This window comes from Siphateles boraxobius, unplaced genomic scaffold, assembly GCF_051911475.1.
Source record: "Siphateles boraxobius isolate OS27281-9 unplaced genomic scaffold, OSU_SipBor_1 22, whole genome shotgun sequence".
NCBI classification, from domain to species: domain Eukaryota; kingdom Metazoa; phylum Chordata; class Actinopteri; order Cypriniformes; family Leuciscidae; genus Siphateles; species Siphateles boraxobius.
In genome coordinates this window covers 31,439,049-31,448,841 of record NW_027508833.1, presented here as the reverse complement: position 1 = coordinate 31,448,841, position 9,793 = coordinate 31,439,049, and positions in this window count along the sequence as shown.

Below are 9,793 nucleotides of genomic sequence, written 5' to 3'. Positions count from 1 at the left end.
TGATGTAACGAGTACATCTTATGATGTAATGATGTTATAGGAACCCCGGTTGTGAGGATATTGCCTTTTCTAGTAATATTGACAGAAAAGGTAGATTCGAGATCGGCCTATAATTGATTAATTCTCTAGGATCAAGTTGCGTTTTTTTAATAAGAGGTTTAATAATTAGCAGCTTAAAGGTTTTTGGTACATATCCTAGGGACAAATATGAATAAATGATATTAAGAAGAGGATTTATGACCTCTGGAAGCATCTCTTTCAATAGCTTAGTCAGTATAGGGTCTAACATACATGTTGTTGATTTAGATGATTTAACGAGTTTAGACAATTCTTCCTCTTCTCCTGATCTCAATGCGTCTTTTTCATTATCTAAATGGATATTAAAGTCACCAACAATTAGGACATTATCTGCAGCCAGTACTAACTCTGATAGAAAATCAGCAAATTCTTTGATAAAATCTGTATGGTGCCCTGTATACAGTAGCCAGCACAAATGTCGAATGGGATTTATCACTTACGCTATAGATAACGTTACAGAAAGCACCATCACTTCAAAATAATTTTATTTGAAACTAGACTTCTGAGTAATACTGAAGATATTGCTATAAATTACAGCAATACCTCCCCCTTTTCCTTTTAAATGAGCCTCGTGTTTATAGCAGTAATCTTGCGGGGTAGACTCATTTAATGTCATGATTCTGCCATCATGTCTTTGACTTCTCCAGTCTTGTGGCAGGATCATGGCAGACCCATGTTTTGTGTACAAGTGCATGGCCAATTGTTTGGGCCATGTGCTTGTGTTGTCTCGCCACGTTACCCCGCCCCCTTGTTATCCCCGTCTTGTCATTATTGTCTAGTCAGTTTCACCTGTCCTCGTCATTAGTGTCCCCTATATAATCCCCTTGTGTTTGTTGTCCTGTGTCGGTTCATTGTTTGACATTGTCATATGTTGTGTGAGTCTTGCCGTGAGTAATCTGTTGAGAGTCTTGTCATCAAGAAGTGTCTCTTCCTGTCGTAGTTGTTAGTTTACTGTCTGAGTATTTGCCTTGCCCTGTCTTGTTTTGCCCCTTCGTGGGCTTTTTTTTCTGTTTTTGTCCTTTAATAAATACTGTGAAAGTCATTTGCTGTCTGCGTTTGGGTTCATCCTTTAACCACATAACAGAATGAACCGACCACAACAGAACCCAGCAGACAGTATGTCTTATTCCGTCAAGCAACATTCGGATGACCAGGAACTATGGTGATAGTCGGCTATCGCCGACAGCAAGAGGGGAAAACTTCCGTTTCCTCCCCAGGGTGAGTCGACCTTGAGACGGTACGCCCAGGTCGTGGAAGGGAAGAGATTTTTCTTGCCAGAGATCCTGGTCAACCGTTACTTCTTCGCGAGGTCTCAATACCCCTCCTCCTCTGGCTGAACGGGAGAGACTGGTCCACCATCCTTTCTGAGAGTTGGTGGATCATTTGTGTCGAAAGGAGCCGCAGACTATCTCCATGTCGTCATCGCTGGCCGTGCTGTCCGTGATCCCGGAGGGTCGCGTCCTCGCCATGGCTACACTGGGGGACCAGACTCATTCCACCTTGACTGCCGAGGCGCCTTCCGCAGCTATGAGTCTTCGTGGAAAGCAAGGAAGACGGCTGTCGTGGGAATCGCCGTCAGAGTTCTCCTCCACAGAGTCTGCTGTACCTGCGGTGGTTCCCGCTGAACTTTCCCAACCCGTCTCAGCTCCGGCTATGGTCTCTGCTTTCCAACCTAGGAGAAAGAGGATGAGGAGGAGGGGAGCCTCCCGTCCTACTGCAAGCGCCGTTCCAGAGCCCGCTGCTGCAGGCGCCGTTCCAGAGCCCGCTGCTGCAGGCGCCGTTCCAGAGCCCGCTGCTGCAGGCGCCCTTCCAGAGCCCGCTGCTGAAGGCGCCGTTCCAGAGCCCGCTGCTGCAGGCGCCTCTAACGTTATTGAGTTGGAGATGGATAGTGTCAAGTCTGATTCGTCTTCAGGGAGCACTGGTTCCAGGTCTGATGCTGAGAGCCTGGCGCCTATTCCTGCTCTTCAACCGCCTGTTACCCCCCCTGTTTTGTTGCCTCCTGTTTTCCCAGTCAAGTTTCCTATCCTGTCACCTACAGTACCTGTGTGTGTTTCCCCGGCCGTCCCTGTCATCATTAAGCCCCGGACTGTTTCCCCCAAGACCTCTCCTCGTGTGTCTCCGTCTAAACCTGCCCAGAGTCCTCGCCCTCAGCCCTCATCCCGTGGACCCAAGACCCCCAGTCCTCCCATCCACCCTGGACCTCCCCCCATGAACTCTGTGTTTCCTCCACCTCCTCTGCCTTGTATGTTGTTTTTGATTTTTCATCCCAACCCTGTCATAGTGTTTTCATGTATGCCTTTATTAGTGTTTTTCCATGTTTTGTTGGTTTCTATCTATGTCACGGTCTGTCTTGTGTTTAGTTTCCCTTTGAGGAGCGTCTGGAATGTCTTTGACTTCTCCAGTCTTGTGGCAGGATGATGGCAGACCCATGTTTTGTGTACAAGCGCATGGCCAATTGTTTGGGCCATGTGCTTGTGTTGTCTCGTTACGTTACCCCGCCCCCTTGTTATCCCCGTCTTGTCATTATTGTCTAGTCAGTTTCACCTGTCCTCGTCATTAGTGTCCCCTATATAATCCCCTTGTGTTTGCTGTCCTATGTCGGTTCATTGTTTGACATTGTCATACGTTGTGTGAGTCTTGCCGTGAGTAATCTGTTGAGAGTCTTGTCATCAAGAAGTGTCTGTTCCTGTCGTAGTTATAAGTTTACTGTCTGAGTATTTGCCTTGCCCTGTCTTGTTTTGCCCCATCGTGGGCTTTTGTTTTGTTTTTGTCCTTTAATAAATCCTGTGAAAGTCATTTGCTGTCTGCGTTTGGGTTCATCCTTCAACCACATAACATTTTAAGTAATGTAAGTGTCTGGTTTTACCCAAGTTTATGTTACCTTAAGTTTATCTAGGTTAACGTCTGTAATCATATCATTAACAATAAGTGCTTTTGAAGAAAGTGATCGAAAATTCAGCTATTTGAGATTTATCATTTGTTCATCTGTATTATATTTGTTTTTTATTTGTTGAACCTCAATCAATTTTTTACCCTTAAATGGGTTTGAGAGTTTTTTGTATTTCCTAGTTTGGGGAACAGACACAGTCTCTATATGATATCTAGGTGAGGATAATGAGTCACTATGTGATGGGATTTATCTGACCTCAGTGACGTGAGACAGCTAGCAGACAGCTGCTTCCTGACCCAAGGCCCAGATTGTCATGTTTGAGCTCTAACCCCTAAAATCCACTGCATCCGTCTACGGCGTGGAACGTCAGCGCCACGTTTTTGATGCGTCCCTAGCTCGGCGTCAAAGTCCACTGGAAGCGTCTCAGACGTGTTTCAGCAGTTGGTCTCCACAGGGTGTTTTATTTTGAAAATCGACCGGATCCTCTATGCCGCTCTGTGTCTGACTTCCTGCCCGGTACGATGTACTCTGTGCTGCTTGACGCGGCAAGCGGCGAAAATAGACCTGCTACCTATTCTCTGCGGAGCGGAGCGGAGAGACGCTTCTGGGACGCTTCTGAGACACGCTGCGTCCGCAGCTGGTGGACTTAAGAGCATTGACTATAATGGCCGCGGCGACGCTGACGTTCCGTGCCGTAGACGGATCCAGTGGATTTTAGGGATAAGACTGTGACATTCAGTATTACTAGAGTTAGTAGAGTTATAACCCTATGTTATTTTGCGGACACCACTTAGACAGCCAGCCATTGAGTGAAGACAGTGTACTAAGTATCTCATCACTCCTGCGAACAGGAAAGGGGCCAGAGCAAATTACAGTGCCAGACATCGTACTTGCAAGTTCACACAGCTCTTTAATGTTAATTTTAGTGATCTCCAACTGGCGAAGTCAAACATCATTAGTGGCGACTTGAATACTAATTTTAGAGAATTTACGATTAACATTAGCCAGCACTTTTAAATTTACTTTGATGTCTGGTGCTCTGGCTCCTGACAAACATGTGACTATGGTGGCTGGTGTCTCTATTTTCACGTTTCTGGTAATAGAATCACCAATAACTAGGGCACTTTCAACAGGATACTCAGTGGGTGTTTCACTGAGTGGGGAGAATCTATTTTTTATGGTAATCGGAATGGAAGAGCGGTGTTTTGTCCCGCGACTGCAGCGTCTCATGGTCACCCAGTTGCCCTGCTGCACGGGCTCTACAGCCGGAACCGAACAATATACAGAGTTCACTAAGCAAGTCGCATCCAAAGCAGTATCTAAAGCCCTTGCATTCTAACTATCCTCGATTAAAGTTTGGATGTGTGTCTCTAGTTCTGAAATCTTCTCCGTCAGCCTGACTATCTCCCTGCATTTATCAGATGTAAAGTCCTCGGCGCTGACAGAGAAGGCTAAACTATACATGTGACGCGCAGTGCAAGTAACAATAACAGGAGAAGACATTACTTAACATGTTTGTTGACTGATCTACTCACCACAGTTGTTTGATGGACTCAAAAAAGGAGCGAGTGCGTGAGAGAGAGAAAAAGACAGCAAACACGGATGGCAGGTTAACAGGCTAGATGAAGGCTATCGATAGTGATTTAGAATAAGGTTAGCGAAGTCAGATCAATGTGACAGACACAATTAGATAATGTCAGATATCTAGTTGATGAGTATGATATATTTAGTGTTATAAACAACAAGGAATGATAGTAAATAGAGATTCAAAACGGAAAGCTATGCGGAGCTTACAGATGCAAACCACATGGCAGCAAGACAGTGAGGCAGACTGGAGCAATCCTAACTTGTACAACAAACTAGAGTTACAGGAAACGCATGATCGTGTTTTTCTGAGTAAAGCTTTTACAGGTGCTGTTGTGTCTATTTCAAAGACTTTTGAATATAGTCAAATACACAAATAGTCAAATACATAAATGAGTCCTCTGTGGTCTCCTGAAGTTTTAAGTATCTGACCTTTGTGCCCTTTGACCTCAACATGAATCACTTCGACAGGACAGTTTGTTTTCCATTCATCATTTTTGTTTTGGAGATCTCCAACATTGTGATTCATGTTAATAATTTAGTATAAACAGGAAACAAGCGCTCCCATTATATATATATATAGCCTACTGTGGCGACATATGCTTAAAGATGTAACAGAATTCACATACTGTACAGTGCTTGTTAGGTTTTAATAATGTTAGTTTTTTGCGGTGTGTGTTCCCCCTTTAAGGGAGTGATGTTTTTCTGATGTGTTTTAGTATGATTAAAAGCGTTAACCAGTTCATGGCTTTTCATAAAGTTTTGATGTCGTCTCTGTTCATGTAATCACACGAACACCTTACATGTGGTGACCCCCATGCTCTTGGACATTTCCAGAGTTTTTTGTTGTTGTGGTTTGACAATATGACGGCCAAAGCAATCGCGCTCAAGTTACAGGATTTTTGGGAGCAGCAAGCCATGGCATGGTTTGCCCAGGTGGAGGCACAGTTTGAGCTGGGAAACATCACTGTGGATGACACAAAGTACTACTACGTTGTAGCTTCACTCAGCGGCTCTACAGCATCGCGAGCAGTAAGCCTGTTAAACGAACCTCCGAAAGTGGACAAGAATGGTGCCCATAAAACGTACCTTTTGGGGACTTTTGGTTTGACTGAATCAGAGTCTGTGAGGCACCTTCTTTCGTTACCAGGACTGGGTGATGCAAAGTCCTCTGAGCTTATGGACCACATGCTGACATTGTTAGGTGGACATAACCCTGCTTTATATTCAAGGAACTGTTCCTTCGGAAAATGACAGAGCAAGTCAGCACGGCTTTGGCAAGCACGACAATTATGGACTTACGAAAGCTGGCTAAAATGGTGGACAGTCTACATTGTTAGTATAGTATAGTTGTGCTATACCTGCTTCTTTCACTGCCTCCATCAAGCCGCTGGTGGGAGCGGCTAATCGTACTGTACAAGCGCCACCACAGCAAAACGACTCCAGATTATGTTTATATCATGCTCGGTTTGGGGACAGGGCCAAGAAGTATCTCTTGGCATGTCATTTCCATGGTAGGAGTACCAGACAGTCTGTGAATGTTGTGGACAATGGCCATACTGGTTGCCTTCTCTTCATTACGGATTATATATCAGGACGAAATTTTCTCTGTGACACTGGGGCTCAGGTGAGCATACTGCCAGTGAATACACTTGATGTGCAGACTGAGCTTAAGAACCCCTTACTGGAGGCTGCTAATGGCAGCAAAATTCCAATCTAATGTAAGCACCAGGTTAAGTTGTGTTTTAACGGACACTGTTTCACTTAGGATTTTGTTGTGGCTAAGGTAGCTCGTCCTTTGCTGGGTGCTAATTTCCTTTGCGCAAAAGGTTTGATTGTAGATGTGCAGAACCGCCACTTAGTCAATGCAAAAGATTTAAATTCTTGTCTGTGTACGCTCAGTGTTTTTTCAACAACAATCTTGTCAAATGTTTCAGAGCCTAGTTGCGAGTTTTTGGGTATACTCACTGAGTGTTCTGAAAAACATGGAAACATGGCGTATTTGAATAGAAATCTGGGTACGATTTCTGGCAGACCTGGACTGGGCTCTCTGTTCCGAGATCATTAGGCAGCAGCGGAGGAGGTTGGGGTTGAGACGGGGCTGCCGCTTGGGCCTGGCTGTCCTGGTCGACGCTCGTGCTGGGTGCTGCTGGCTCTGAGTATTGGCGCTTATCAAAAAATTCAGCTGCATTTTGATGGCTGTCATCTTCGTCAGGCTTACTCTCAATCACACTTTCAGTGTCCTTCTTCGAGTCTGAAATACGCTGCATATACTTTCTAATGTTCATTTTTGAATATCAATGATAATTCACATTTTAGCTGAAACTGAATTGCTGATAATATCACAAGTTCACAACTGATATTTGCTCGGCAGACACCGTATCACGTGGGGTCGAATAAAACCACGCCCCTTTAAATTTTACTGGCTGAATTTTTCATGTGACTTGTACCCACTCACATCTGGAAAAAAGAACTTACACAGTCGACAAAAGATAAGCCAGCGTCATTTATTAGGCATATATTAAACATTTCATTTGTAACCATGAATACAAAAATGAAACTGAGGGGGTACAAATCAGATCTGAGGGGGTAATGCCCCCTTTTGGCCCTTCGTGGCACCGGGCCTGTTTGCAAATCTCATGCACTCTTTTAGAAAAAAATCTAAACAGAATTTTCACTCACTAAAACACATTTCGCTCTGTGATGCACGTATGTTTTCAAACACTAAACACTGGCAGGCAAAAGTTAAACACAACTACAGTACAACACAGTTGTCATCGTTTACACACTACGAATCAAAATAGTTCACATTTATTTGTAATAATGTGACCAAACCAACTGTACATAATACAAGTGGCATAATTTACTCAAAATGTTGCACTGAATGTTGATACCAACAATGGATGGAAACAATATAAGAGGGAGAGGAGGAAGATAATGTGTATAAGAACAAGGAGGTAGAGGATGAGAAAGAGCAAGGTGTGGAGTATGTAGGCTGTATCTGGCTTTAGGGGTTTTCCCTTTGCCTGCAGAGATATTGATGTGGACAAAGTCCTCAGGCCGGACCAACATGAAGACATGATGCTGAAGCAGAATCAATCTCTCTCACTGACTTTGATTTTGCAGTTGCACAACTCTTCTGAGTATACTGTAACATGCTTTTCATTCAGAGTTTTTTACTGTAACCTTTTTGGCTTTTGCAGTTGGGTTACTCAAGTGCTGAATATACAAACATTCAACAGGCCTACTATACAATATTCAGTACACTACTACACTTGCAGTGCATACATAGGCCTACAATTTATTGACCTTACTGTAAGTTGTGATTACTATACTTTTTTTATATAATTGCAAAATCCGTTTAGTAATTTGTTGACTACGATATACATTTTTTTCCTGTAACTTACATGCTTTGGATTCTGTGTTCACCATTTTTTGATGTGGAGTCTAATGGTCTGTAGTGTTTATAATATTGACTCGCTGTGTAGGCTATTGGATCTGAAAGCACTGTTTGATTTTGAGCTCTGATAAAAATGGTTTTGAGGCAATTGTTTGATTTTGCCAGAAGAGTCAGATGTTCTCTGAATGTATATATTGAAGATTTGTGTTTAACGTTTTGAGAAAGTGCGATGGTTTTGGGAAATGTGTTTTAGCAATTCAGAAAAACTGTAATTATGTATAAGTGTTTTCACACATGCTCATTGGTGAAGGTCATCAGTAAAACTATGGATTTCATATTGTCTGCTGGTAGAACTGAAACATGACAAGGCATGCAGTTTTTGAAATGGATTGCCAGTCATTGCGCTATGATTGACTATAGCTACGTATGTTCATATTGGATAGAAAACAAATGATAATGTTTTGACAGAATGATTACATTTGAGTAGGGTTTGCTGTGTTTTTTGTTGTTGATATAGTTAGTATATGTAGAAAAAGGTTTTAAGCGTTTCGAATGCAGAGTTTGTATATTTATTTTTACAAAATGTGGTTTTGGTCAGAAAATTAACTATTTGGCTAACTGTGTGATGCATGTGTTTTGATGTGTTAAGAGTTTAGAACAAGTACTTTAAGTAATAAACGCTTGTTAGCAATTGTAATAAAAAAAACTGTAAAAGGAAAATGTTGAGTCATCAGCGTAATGCGACTTAAAGTCACAAGGGGGCGCTAATGTCTTTATCTATGCATAGCTGGCCTTGTCATCAGTTAGCTAGTATATTTCATAACATTGTCCGCAAATGTGTGTGCAGGCGTGTAGCACTGTACATGGCAGCATTTCTCGTGTATTCTTTCACAATCTCAGACTATTTAAAAAGTCTGAAATCTGTAAAGATTTTGACCAGATTAAATTTTAAATGCTGCAGCTGAGAGTTTTCCCCAGTCTATCAAGGAGGAAGAAAAACATAGTGGGGAGTAAAGTAGGTTGATGCAATACGCACAAGCACAAGTATCAATCAAACAATTGCTTCAAAACCATTTTATCTGAGCTCAAAATCAAACAATGCTTTCAGATCATACACGTCACTCAATATTATAAAAACTTCAGATCATTCATTAGACACTACGTGCTACGTCAAATAATGGAGAACACAGAATCCAAAACATGCAGTTACAGAAAAAAAGTATATTGTAACAGTTAACACATTTTGCAATTAATTACGTAATTGCAATTACATATAAAAGTATAGTAATGACAGCTAGTAAGGTGAATAAATTGTATATCGTATCCACTGCAAGTATAGTATTGTATTGTATAGTATTGAATATTGTATATTCCGCACTTGCATACTGTGAAAATACAGTGACCCAACTGCAAAAGCCCAAAAGGTTACAGTAAAAAACTCTAAATGAAAAGCATGTTACAGTACACTCAGAAGAGTTGTGCAACTGCAAAATCAAGGTCAGTGAAAAGCAGAGATTGATTCTGCTTCAGCATCATGTCTTCCTGGTGGCTCTGGCCTGAGGACTTTGTCCACATCAATGTTGCCTCCTCTCAATCTCAGATTGTTTCCATTGTTCATATCATCAGTGCACCTGTGTCGCCTGTATGCTACACTCTGAACTGGCTCATATTTCATACAGTTGGTTTGATCACATTATTAGAAATATGTGTGAACAATTTTCACATTTGCGACACAAATGTATCACAGTGCGATATGTGTTTTAGTGAGTGATGAAGTGTTTAGAGTTTTGAAAAAAGAGTGCAGGAGATTTGCAAACAGTGTCTAACTGCCTGAACTTGAT